The following is a 9692-nucleotide window of genomic DNA, read 5'->3' as shown; positions in this document are numbered from 1 at the left end:
TCCATTCTCACCCTCACGGCGCGAGCCCAACTCCAGCATCAACTTGTAGCTGTACCTGATGTAAAGTCGACGCTCAATAAATGTCCAACACACAGTGGAGACAAATATCTCAGACAGATTTTCTACAAGCAAATCTTAAGATACAGTGTAATCAGTTGGTCACGAGTGACGGGAAACCCAACTCAGACTGGCCTGATACATGAAGGATGGTCAATTTATTGGTACAAGTAATGAAAGCCCAGGGGTTGTTCTAGATTCAGAGTTGAATCTCACTGCCCTGACTTGGGGCACACGCCCATTCTTGAAGCAGTCTCTTTGGCACATGCTGGTTGGCTAGACTCTGCTTGGATGCACATGGCTGACGCAGAGGGGTCAATATTGTCTAATCCACATGAGCCCAAACAGGAAGGTGGTTCCCCAAAGAAAATGAAAATATCACCAGACTCATACATTGCTGCTGGGAATGTAAAATGGAGAAACCATTCTGGAAAACAGTTTGGCACTTCCTTAAAAAATTAAACACAGAATTACCACGTGGGCCCAGCAATTCCAGTTCTCAGCATGTACTTAACAAAATTGAAAGTAGGTTTTCAAATATGAATGGCCATAGTATTACTCACAGTAATACACACACTACTCACAATAGCCCCAAAAGTGGAAACATCATTGAGGAGAGCACCCAGATGACCCCATCCCCACTGTCAAGGTCCCAATCAGCTGTAGCACAACAGCTGGTAGCTGTTGACTGTAGCATAACATGCTCCCTTGGTTGGGAGCTCAGGATCTTCCCAACCCAGGAATCAAACCCACGTCTCCTGCATTGCAAGTGGATTCTTTACTGTCTGAGCCACCAGGAAAGCCCAAGAATACTGGAGTGGGTACCCTTTCCCTTCTCCAGGGGAACGTCCCAACCCAGGAATCAACCCGGGGTCTCCTGCATTGCAGGCTGAGCCTTTACCAGCTGAGCCACCAGGGAAGCCCCCACCTTTGAAGTTCTGACACTTTGAGCCTCAGGCTTCATCTGCCTCCTGCCACATGAGAACTTCTTTGTCTGCAGCCAGAGGGGCTCTTGGCTTTCATTCCTGACCAAGTGCCTGATGCTTGTCCTAGCTGTTTACTTTCTGTAGAAAATCAGTCTTTTAGCAGTAGCCACAATGTAGTAATGCTTATAACTACTCTTCTGTGTCCATCACTACCTGATACTTTGCTCCTGCTAGTGTGTCCCTTCCCCACATACCACTCCCAGTTCACTCCATGGAAGTCTGAACAGTTGGACACCACCTCACACCAGGGAGTGTCATTCTGCCCACCTCCACTGAGCCTGGGGGTAAGCCATGGGGCAAATAGTGGCCATCAAAGTGGACCACATAGAGCTGAAATGGCCAGACCTTTAGCCCCATATTCCACTCAGTCACTGCTATGGTGGTGCTGGTGGTGGTTCAGTCACTAAGTCGTGTCCAACTCTTTGCAACCCTATAGGCTGTAGCCTGCCAGGCTCCTCTGTCCATGAGATTTCCGAGGCAAGAATCACTGATGTGGGTTCCCTGAAAAGGATGTGACTTCGATTAAGGCAGGTCTCTGCAGCTGAGGCTGACCCTGTGGGAGCTGACAGCTGGAGGCCCCTCCACTCACTTCCTTGAAGCAGCGGAGCTGGGTGATACATCTCTGTGTTACCAGATCTGGAATAAAAAAGACATGGGTTCACAATCAAAAAATGGGAGAAGACCTAAATAGATAATTTCTCCAAAGAAGTCATATAGATGGCCAATAGGCACATGAAAAGATGCTCAATACTGCTAATTATCAGAGCAATGTAACCAAAATCACAATGGGTATCACCTCATGCTGGTCAGAATGGTCATCATTAAAAAGTCTACAAATAATAAGTGCCAGATAGAGGATGGAGACAAGGGAACCCTCCTACACTGTAGGTGGGAATGTAAATTGGTGTAGCCAGTATGGAAAACACTATGGAGTTTCCTCAAAAAAACTAAAAATAAGAGTTGCATATGATTCAGCAATCCCACTCCTGAGCATATATCCAAACAAAACTATAATTCAAAAAGATACATGCATCCTAATGTTCATAGTGGCACTATTTACAATAGTCAACACAGAAATAATCAAAATGGCCATTGATAGATGAATGGATAAAGAAGATGTGTTTTATATATATATATATATATATATATATATATATATATATATATATATATAATGGAATACTACTCAGGCATAAAAGAGAATGAAGTAATGTCATTTGCAGCAACATGGATGGACCTAGAGATTATTATAATAAGTAAAGTAATTTAGACAGAGAAAAATAAGTATCATATGATATTACTTATATGTGGGATCTAAAATGTGATATAAATAAACATTTACAACACAGAAGTAGACTCATAGACATAGAAAACAAATTTATGGCTACCAAAGAGGAAAGGTGGAAGGAAGGATAAATTAGGAGTTTGGGATTAGCAGATACAGGCTACTATACATAAAATAAATAAACAACAAGGTCCTACCATATAGCACAAGGAACTTTATTCAATATCCTATAAGAAACTCTAATGAAAAAGAATATGAAAAAGAATATATATTCTTATATATATATGTAACTGAATCAGTTTGCTGTACACCAGAAACTGACGCAACATTGTAAATCAACTACAATTCAATAAAAACAAATTTTCAAAAAGAGATTGGTTCAAGGATTTCCCTGGTGGTCCGGTGGCCAAGACTCTGTGCGCCCAATGCAAGGGGCCCTGGTCAGGGAACTAGATCCCGCATACCACAGCTAAGGCCTGGCACACCCAAATAAGCAAATTAATTAAAATAAATTTAAAAATAACAGGGTGTTTTCTAGGAAAAAAAAAAAAAAAGACATTGGTTCAAATCTCACCAGTGCCACTTACTTTGTGACCTCTTGGAAGGGGCTTAACCTCTCTGTTTCGGTTTTCTGCTTTGTGATATGGAGATGCAGACCCTTCCAGCTTTGACTAATTCATCAGGCAGCTTTGGGAAATGAAGAGTTCTCCAAAGAGGACTTTTCCAGCAAACTAAAACTCATTCTTAAAACAACTGTATCTACTTATTCCACTTTGGGTAGAAATCTTTCTAAACCGTGTTATACATTTTCCTGTTTCCTTTAAGCAGAAGATACTCAAGATTAGTCTTTTCTTGATGACTCTGGGTCATGTGGGCTGCATCAACTTCAGATATCTTTGTCTGCTTTCGTTCTATCTGGGTGTCACCATGCTAGTCTCTGACAGCCCACAGAGTCCCTCATCTTTTCTAGGTTGTTGCCACTGAGATGCTGTGGGCTGGGAAGCCAGGCAACCAAGCCTGAGAATAATTTGAAGGAGGAGAGAGAGAACTTCCCTTAGACTGCAAGACTGTCTAGGACGCCTCCACCTTCTCTCCTTCACTGGGGGGTCAGACTTGCATCCAAGTCTGATGACTTTACCAGCCTTGGCTTCCTTCCTGCTTATTTTTTTTTTTTTTTCCACACAGGCATTTCCTCTAAGAAAATCCTTGTACACTTAATTTATCTTGGCACCTGCTTCTCAAAGGACCCAGAATAATACATATAGTTTAGTCAGACGGCCCTCCCAAAAGTCTGCACTAAGTTATACTCCACCCACGGTGCACAAGAGCCCCTCTTCCCCTGCACTTTTGCGAGCACATTGGTCCTATCTTCAAATTGAACCACCAGTGAGCAGGTGGACACTCCATCAACTCCCTCGACAGCCCTCAGGGGCACGCTATTGGCAAGGGCATCACTGAGACTGTTTTAATGGCTGGTGACAGAAAACTCAACCCAAACTGTCTTAAACACAAAATAACTTTCATTTACTCATATGCTTGAAAAGTCCAGCGTTATCTGCCTTCAGGCTCAGCTTGATCCAGGAGTTTAAATGGTATCACCACAGGCAATGTCTCCCTGCTCTGCCTCCATTCTGCTGGCTTGATCCTGAAGCTGCACTCTCTCCCCCTGGGGAAACAAAAATGGCCAGTGTAAGTCTAGATCGTACACCCTTCAAGAGAAGGAGGGGTGTTTATTCTACAGAGGCCCTAGCAGTCACCTCTTCTTGTCTCATTGGCTGGACCATGTTACTTGGCCAACTTTTAACCAATCACTCTTGCCAGGAGATTGGCTCATTGGAAAAGGCCCTGATGCTGGGAAAGGTTGAAGGCAATGGATGAGATGGTTGGATAGCATCACTGACTCAATGGACATGAATTTGAGCAGACTCCGGGAGACAGTGAAGAACAGGGAAGCCTAGCGTGCTTGCTGCAGTCCATTGGGTCAGAATGAGTTGGAGATGATTTAGCAGCTGAACAACAACAAACAACTGGCCAGGAAAAGAGTCTGATTGCTTTAGCCAGTCAGGTCTATGCAATCAAGCTGAAGGAAGATGACTTCCCAAAAGGAACTGGAGGTGCTGTTTTCTCAAAAGAGAGTTAATATTGAAAGTCATTTTGAAAGTAAAAAAACTATTACAAAAAGGCAGCGAGGAACCAGCTCTAAATTTCACACTGGAGGGAATGCTGAAAACATGGAGGGCTAACCGCAACCTCAGGGCAGTCTTCTCAGAGAAGGGCAGGACCAGCCTCTTGCTGCCATCAGGAGTCCTTGGAGGGAGTATTTTCTCCCGTTCTCAGTTATAAGTTGTTTATCTGTATAGCTACAAAAGAATCAGGAGATGTATCAACAGTCAAAATAAACACACGGGGGCATAGTTAAGTGGTTTGCCCAATTTGAAAGATAATAATAATAATAATAAAATTTAAAACCAGGGAAGTCAGCCTTCTGTTATTTGGAAGAAAATTTCAGAGCCAACAGCCCACCATCCATCTATTTAAGAAGGCTCCAACCAGCTGGGGATTTTCTTGAGGAAGCCATATCTTCCCTCCCCAATCCTCACAAATACACCATGTTAACAGAAGATTCCAGGGCTTTCCCTTCCAACCCAGGTTTAGCCAAACAGCACTTCCTCCTAGCATCTCCTGAGTGTCAGGTACCTTGGCCATGGAAACTCATTTCTTTCTTTCAACAACTTCACCACAGGGGCTCTCTGCCTGTCGTGGAAAGTGAGAGGGTGAGCTCAGAGTCAGACTTACGGCTCAAATCCCAGTGGGGCCACTTGCAAGTTGTAACCTTGAACAGGCTCCTCCAGCCTTCCACACTGCCAGTTAGGAATCCTGATGCTCCCCATAAGGTTGTGAGAGTGGAGTGAGAGATCCCGTGTTTGCGCGTGGTAGACGCTCAGAAAGTGTTCACTCTCATTATTACGGTAGTTGAGGTGTCCTGCTTCATCAGTGAGGACAAGGAAAGAGCATTTAGCTTTCAAGCTGGATGACTTTGCCCCAACATCTTGAGAATGTCTGTGTTGCCACAGCCCCTTCCGTCTGTAATACTCTGTGATCTCTAAGGGATGTTCATCGAGTTTATTATCTCTTGGACTTCCCTGGTGGCTCAGATGGTAAAGCGTCTGTCTGCAACGTGGGAGACCCGGGTTCGATCCCTGGGTCAGGAAGATCCCCTGGAGAAGGAAATGGCAATCCCTTCCAGTACTACTGCCTGGAAAATCCCATGGATGGAGGAGCCTGGTAGGCTACAGTCCATGGGGTCACAAAGAGTTGGACACGACTGAGCAACTTCACTTCACTTCAAAGAAAGAAATCTGTCCACTCCCGTGAGCAGCCCCAGAATCCTGGTCCTCTTGACACTTGTCGATATCACTGCTGTAACACAGGGGTCCTGAGCTGTCCAGCTTCCCCTCTGCCACCTGTAGGGGCCTGGGCACAAGACTCTGCTGTCACCTGGTGTCAAGGCAGCTGCCTGCTCGTCTCGACAGAACCCTCTGGGCAGGCACTTTTCACAGTGAGTGAGACTGTGAGCACTCAGCCCCCGTGGGTCCCACTTAGTCCGGGGGACTAAGCCACAAGTGGCATGGACTCAGCTCCACATTTCAGCGAGGGACCCCTGCAGTGGCGGCTCGATCCTCAGCATTGACCACCCCCTGTGCCGGGGTACACCTCCTCTCCCTCAGTTTGCAGGCTCCACGAGCTGAACTGCCTTCTCATTCTCATTCCTAAGACTCACCCTCATAGACCTCCATAAGCTGGGATGGGCAACTTGGGAAACTTTTTTCTTTAGAGAGAGAGCCTGAAGTCCTAAATCAGAATGGCCAGATAGCCTAGCATGTAAGGAAACATTCAGTTTCATAGTGGAAGAGGAGGTTTTTCTCTTTCTCCTATTGGATGGGATAAAACAAGCATATAGAGACCAGTTACAAGCTAAGTTCCAAGTACTTAACAATAATAATAATTAAACTGGAAGGTCTGTCAGTAACTTACTTTTTCTTTTTAAGACTGAGTTCAAATTTACCCCGATGATAGCAACAATCACTCTTTGCTCACCTTCCGATGTGCCTTCCCAAGAGGAAAAGGAAGGGCCAGAGTGAGCATAGAGTGAGTGCAAGCTGCTCAGTTGGGTCCAACTCTTTGCAACCCCATGGTCTATACAGTCCATGGGATTCTCCAGGCCAGAACCCTGGAGTGGGTAGCCTTTCCCTTCTCCAGGGGATCTTCCCAACCCAGGGATCGAACCCAGGTCTCCCACTCTGCAGGTGGATTCATACCAGCTGAGCCACCAGGGAAGCCCAGTAGGGCAGAGGGTCCTGGGTATTATATGTGATTCTGCATGTCTAGAGAATGTGTAATGAAATGTGAACATCTTCCATCATTGATGGCATAGTAGTATGGTGGATAAACAAGGTTGAAAACCATTGCCCTAAATAAAATAAGGATCAGTTAAATAAGCTATGATATGTGCTCAGTGGAATGCTATGCAGCCTTTACGTACAGATATGAAATATGTTTTAGGCATATTATTGAGTAGTAAAAGTTGCAAGAAAAAGAATAAAATATTATATCATTTATATACCCAGATTATCCCCCACAGAATCATACTTCATATTTCTGCAGACACATATATCAGCAAATACATAACTAAAAGTCTGGAAAGACACAAACCTGACAAAACTGGGGACTTCAGAGATAGGAGTGATGGTCCTAAGGGAGAGTTTAGTTTTATCCATAATGTTTTCTTTTTTACAGTGATCACTTATATGTGTATTATGAGGTTAAAATATGTAGGGACTTTTAATATGAAATAAATTTTAGCCCATTCTCTCTGAAACCTTTAGGACTAGATTGGACTTGGCGACAGTGATTGGGACAAACACGGGTATGTTCAATATACTTATTGCCAAGATGCTTTCAAGAAGGTAAAACCAATTTCCACCCCAATCAGTGGAAAGATGACAAAAATAATAATATTCATTGCTGTTACTGGTTTCAATCAATAGTTCTTAGACAACCACTGAGGGTGAGCATTTTTTCACCGTGCTCTTGGGCATCTTAAACTAAGGGAAAGGGTGCCTTTTTTTCCATCTCTTCCTCCCTTGGAAATGCCCAGCTCCCACAGCCCAGGGACTGTTTAATTAACACCTGCCCCCAGGAAACCAAACAAGAACCAGGCACTCAGTGAACTTTCCCTCCGCAGGAACCTATACTTCTCCCCACACCCACTGGAGTCATTGCTACTTCTCTTACAATAGAAAGACTCCAACAGTAACATTGCCCTGTCAGAGCCAAGTCTTCTAGGGAGCACTGGTCCATATTAATGATACCATATATCCGCAGGGGCGAGTCCCCAGCTGCACTGAAATCATGGATGCAGGAGAGAGATGGTGAGAAACCCTGCAGGAGGCCTCGGAGGCTCCGGGTGCGCTGTTCTCCTCCACGTGGGCCCTGGCAACTTGACATTTGCTGGTACCCAAGCCCCGCTGTGCATCAACACCACCAGTGTCATTAACTCATTATCTTTCATCCATGCAGGCCCGCCCACTGCCAGCCCCAGCCATGGGCCTCGTGAAGGAGGATGTTGTTGCAAAAAGAGCCTCATAATGATACAGTGGGGAAAACTGTAGGCATGAGAATTTCTCTTAGGAACAGACCTGTCTTTATGTAGGACAACATCTTGATAAATCATTTGGGATGGGATCCAAGGCAACAAAAGAGATGCTCGAACTCCTCCACATTCCGAGTGAATTGGAAATGTATGGCGAGCATTTGTCAAATCTGTTTAACTCATTAATGAAGGGATCAGCAGGATGGCAAAATGGGTTCCAAGAGGATAAAAGAAACTAACACACACACACACCCCCCACCATATATACACCGACATCCACACACACATTTAATGCAAAAAGAGAATGCTGAATCAGGGTCCAAGTTAAATATAAAAGTAGTTAATGACCTACAGGGCAATAAAATCTTTAGGCCAAGAATCAACAAACTATAAACTGTTGATCAAATCACACCAACCACCTGTTTTTGTATGCCCACAATCTAAGAACTTTTTTTTTTCACATTTCCAACAGTTAGAAAAATAAAGAAAAATATTTCACAACATGTGAAAATGACATGAAATTTAAATTTCAATGTCTGTAAATATAGTTTTACTGAGACTCAGGCAAGCTTGTTCTTGGCAGAGTTCAGTAGTTGGGGCAGAGACTATATAGCCCGCAAAGCCTAGAATGTTTATCCTCTGAGCCTTTACAAGAAAAGCTTACTGACAGGATAATAACATGTCAATCCTTGGGGATTATGTTCTCTGCGGGACAAAAGCCATTTTCACCTTCACAAGACAAAAATTATTTGCACCTTGATCAATTTTCTACATGTTAACATCTAACTTTATCAAATCTGAACCTAATCAATAGCAAAGTCAAACAAAGCGACATCCCCTGGAGAGTCACGTGCAATCATCATGCTTAGGCACGTTGGTCATGTCCAACTCTCTGCAACCCCGTGGACTGGAGCCCACCAGGCTCCTCTGTCCATGAAGTTCTCCAGGCAAGACTATTGGAGTGGGTTGCCGTCTCCTATTTCAGGGGATCTTCCCACCCAGGGGTCGCACCTGGTTCTCCTGCAACTTTACCACTGCGCCACCTGGGAATCCCTAACACATGTGCCCAATGTGGGGCTCAAACCCACGACCCTGAGATTAAGAGTCTCATTCTCTACCAACTGAGTTATCTGGGTTGAGCCACCTGGGAAACTTCCTGGAGAGTCAGATAACCTTTAACCAGACTGCTTTGATTCTGAAATGTTATATAGTCAGGCTTCCCTGGTGGCTCAGAGGTTAAAGCATCTGCCTGGAATGTGGGAGACCCGGGTACGATCCCTGGGTCGGAAAGATCCCCTGGAGAAGGAAATGGCAACCCACTCCAGTACTCTTGCCTGGAGAATCCCATTTAATCAGACTGTTTTAATTTGATTCTGAAATGTTATATAGTCATCTTTATACTTTATTTCAAGCTGTGGGGTATTTGTTCTTAATACTTAAAAAACAAAGATCATTATGTTATACAAACTCAGTGATCTGAAATGATCAACAATGCTTCCTTCTAGAGAGTTGTCAGAAGTGAAGATCTGAAAGATACTCATGAAACGAGGTGACTTCTCACTCTGAGCAGACAGAGGACAATCGGAACTGCTGGAAATAGGACAGACTGGGGGAAAGGCTGGCATGCTGAGCTACTTTGAAGGTTGATATATGTCAGCCTAGAAGCACAGGGAGTAGGGGAGGGTTGCAGGGGAGGGGACAGAGAGGGGAA

At 44.4% G+C, this 9692-nt stretch overlaps 1 non-coding gene across 1 annotated transcript; it reads right to left on the bottom strand.

The window, feature by feature from the left end:
* Positions 9045 to 9117, bottom strand: TRNAK-CUU. Its single transcript has one exon. It is a non-coding gene; the product is annotated as a tRNA-Lys (tRNA).

The sequence above is a fragment of the Capra hircus genome, chromosome 25 (genome assembly GCF_001704415.2).
Source record: "Capra hircus breed San Clemente chromosome 25, ASM170441v1, whole genome shotgun sequence".
Lineage (NCBI taxonomy): Eukaryota > Metazoa > Chordata > Mammalia > Artiodactyla > Bovidae > Capra > Capra hircus.
This window is presented reverse-complemented; position numbering and strand designations above follow the sequence as displayed.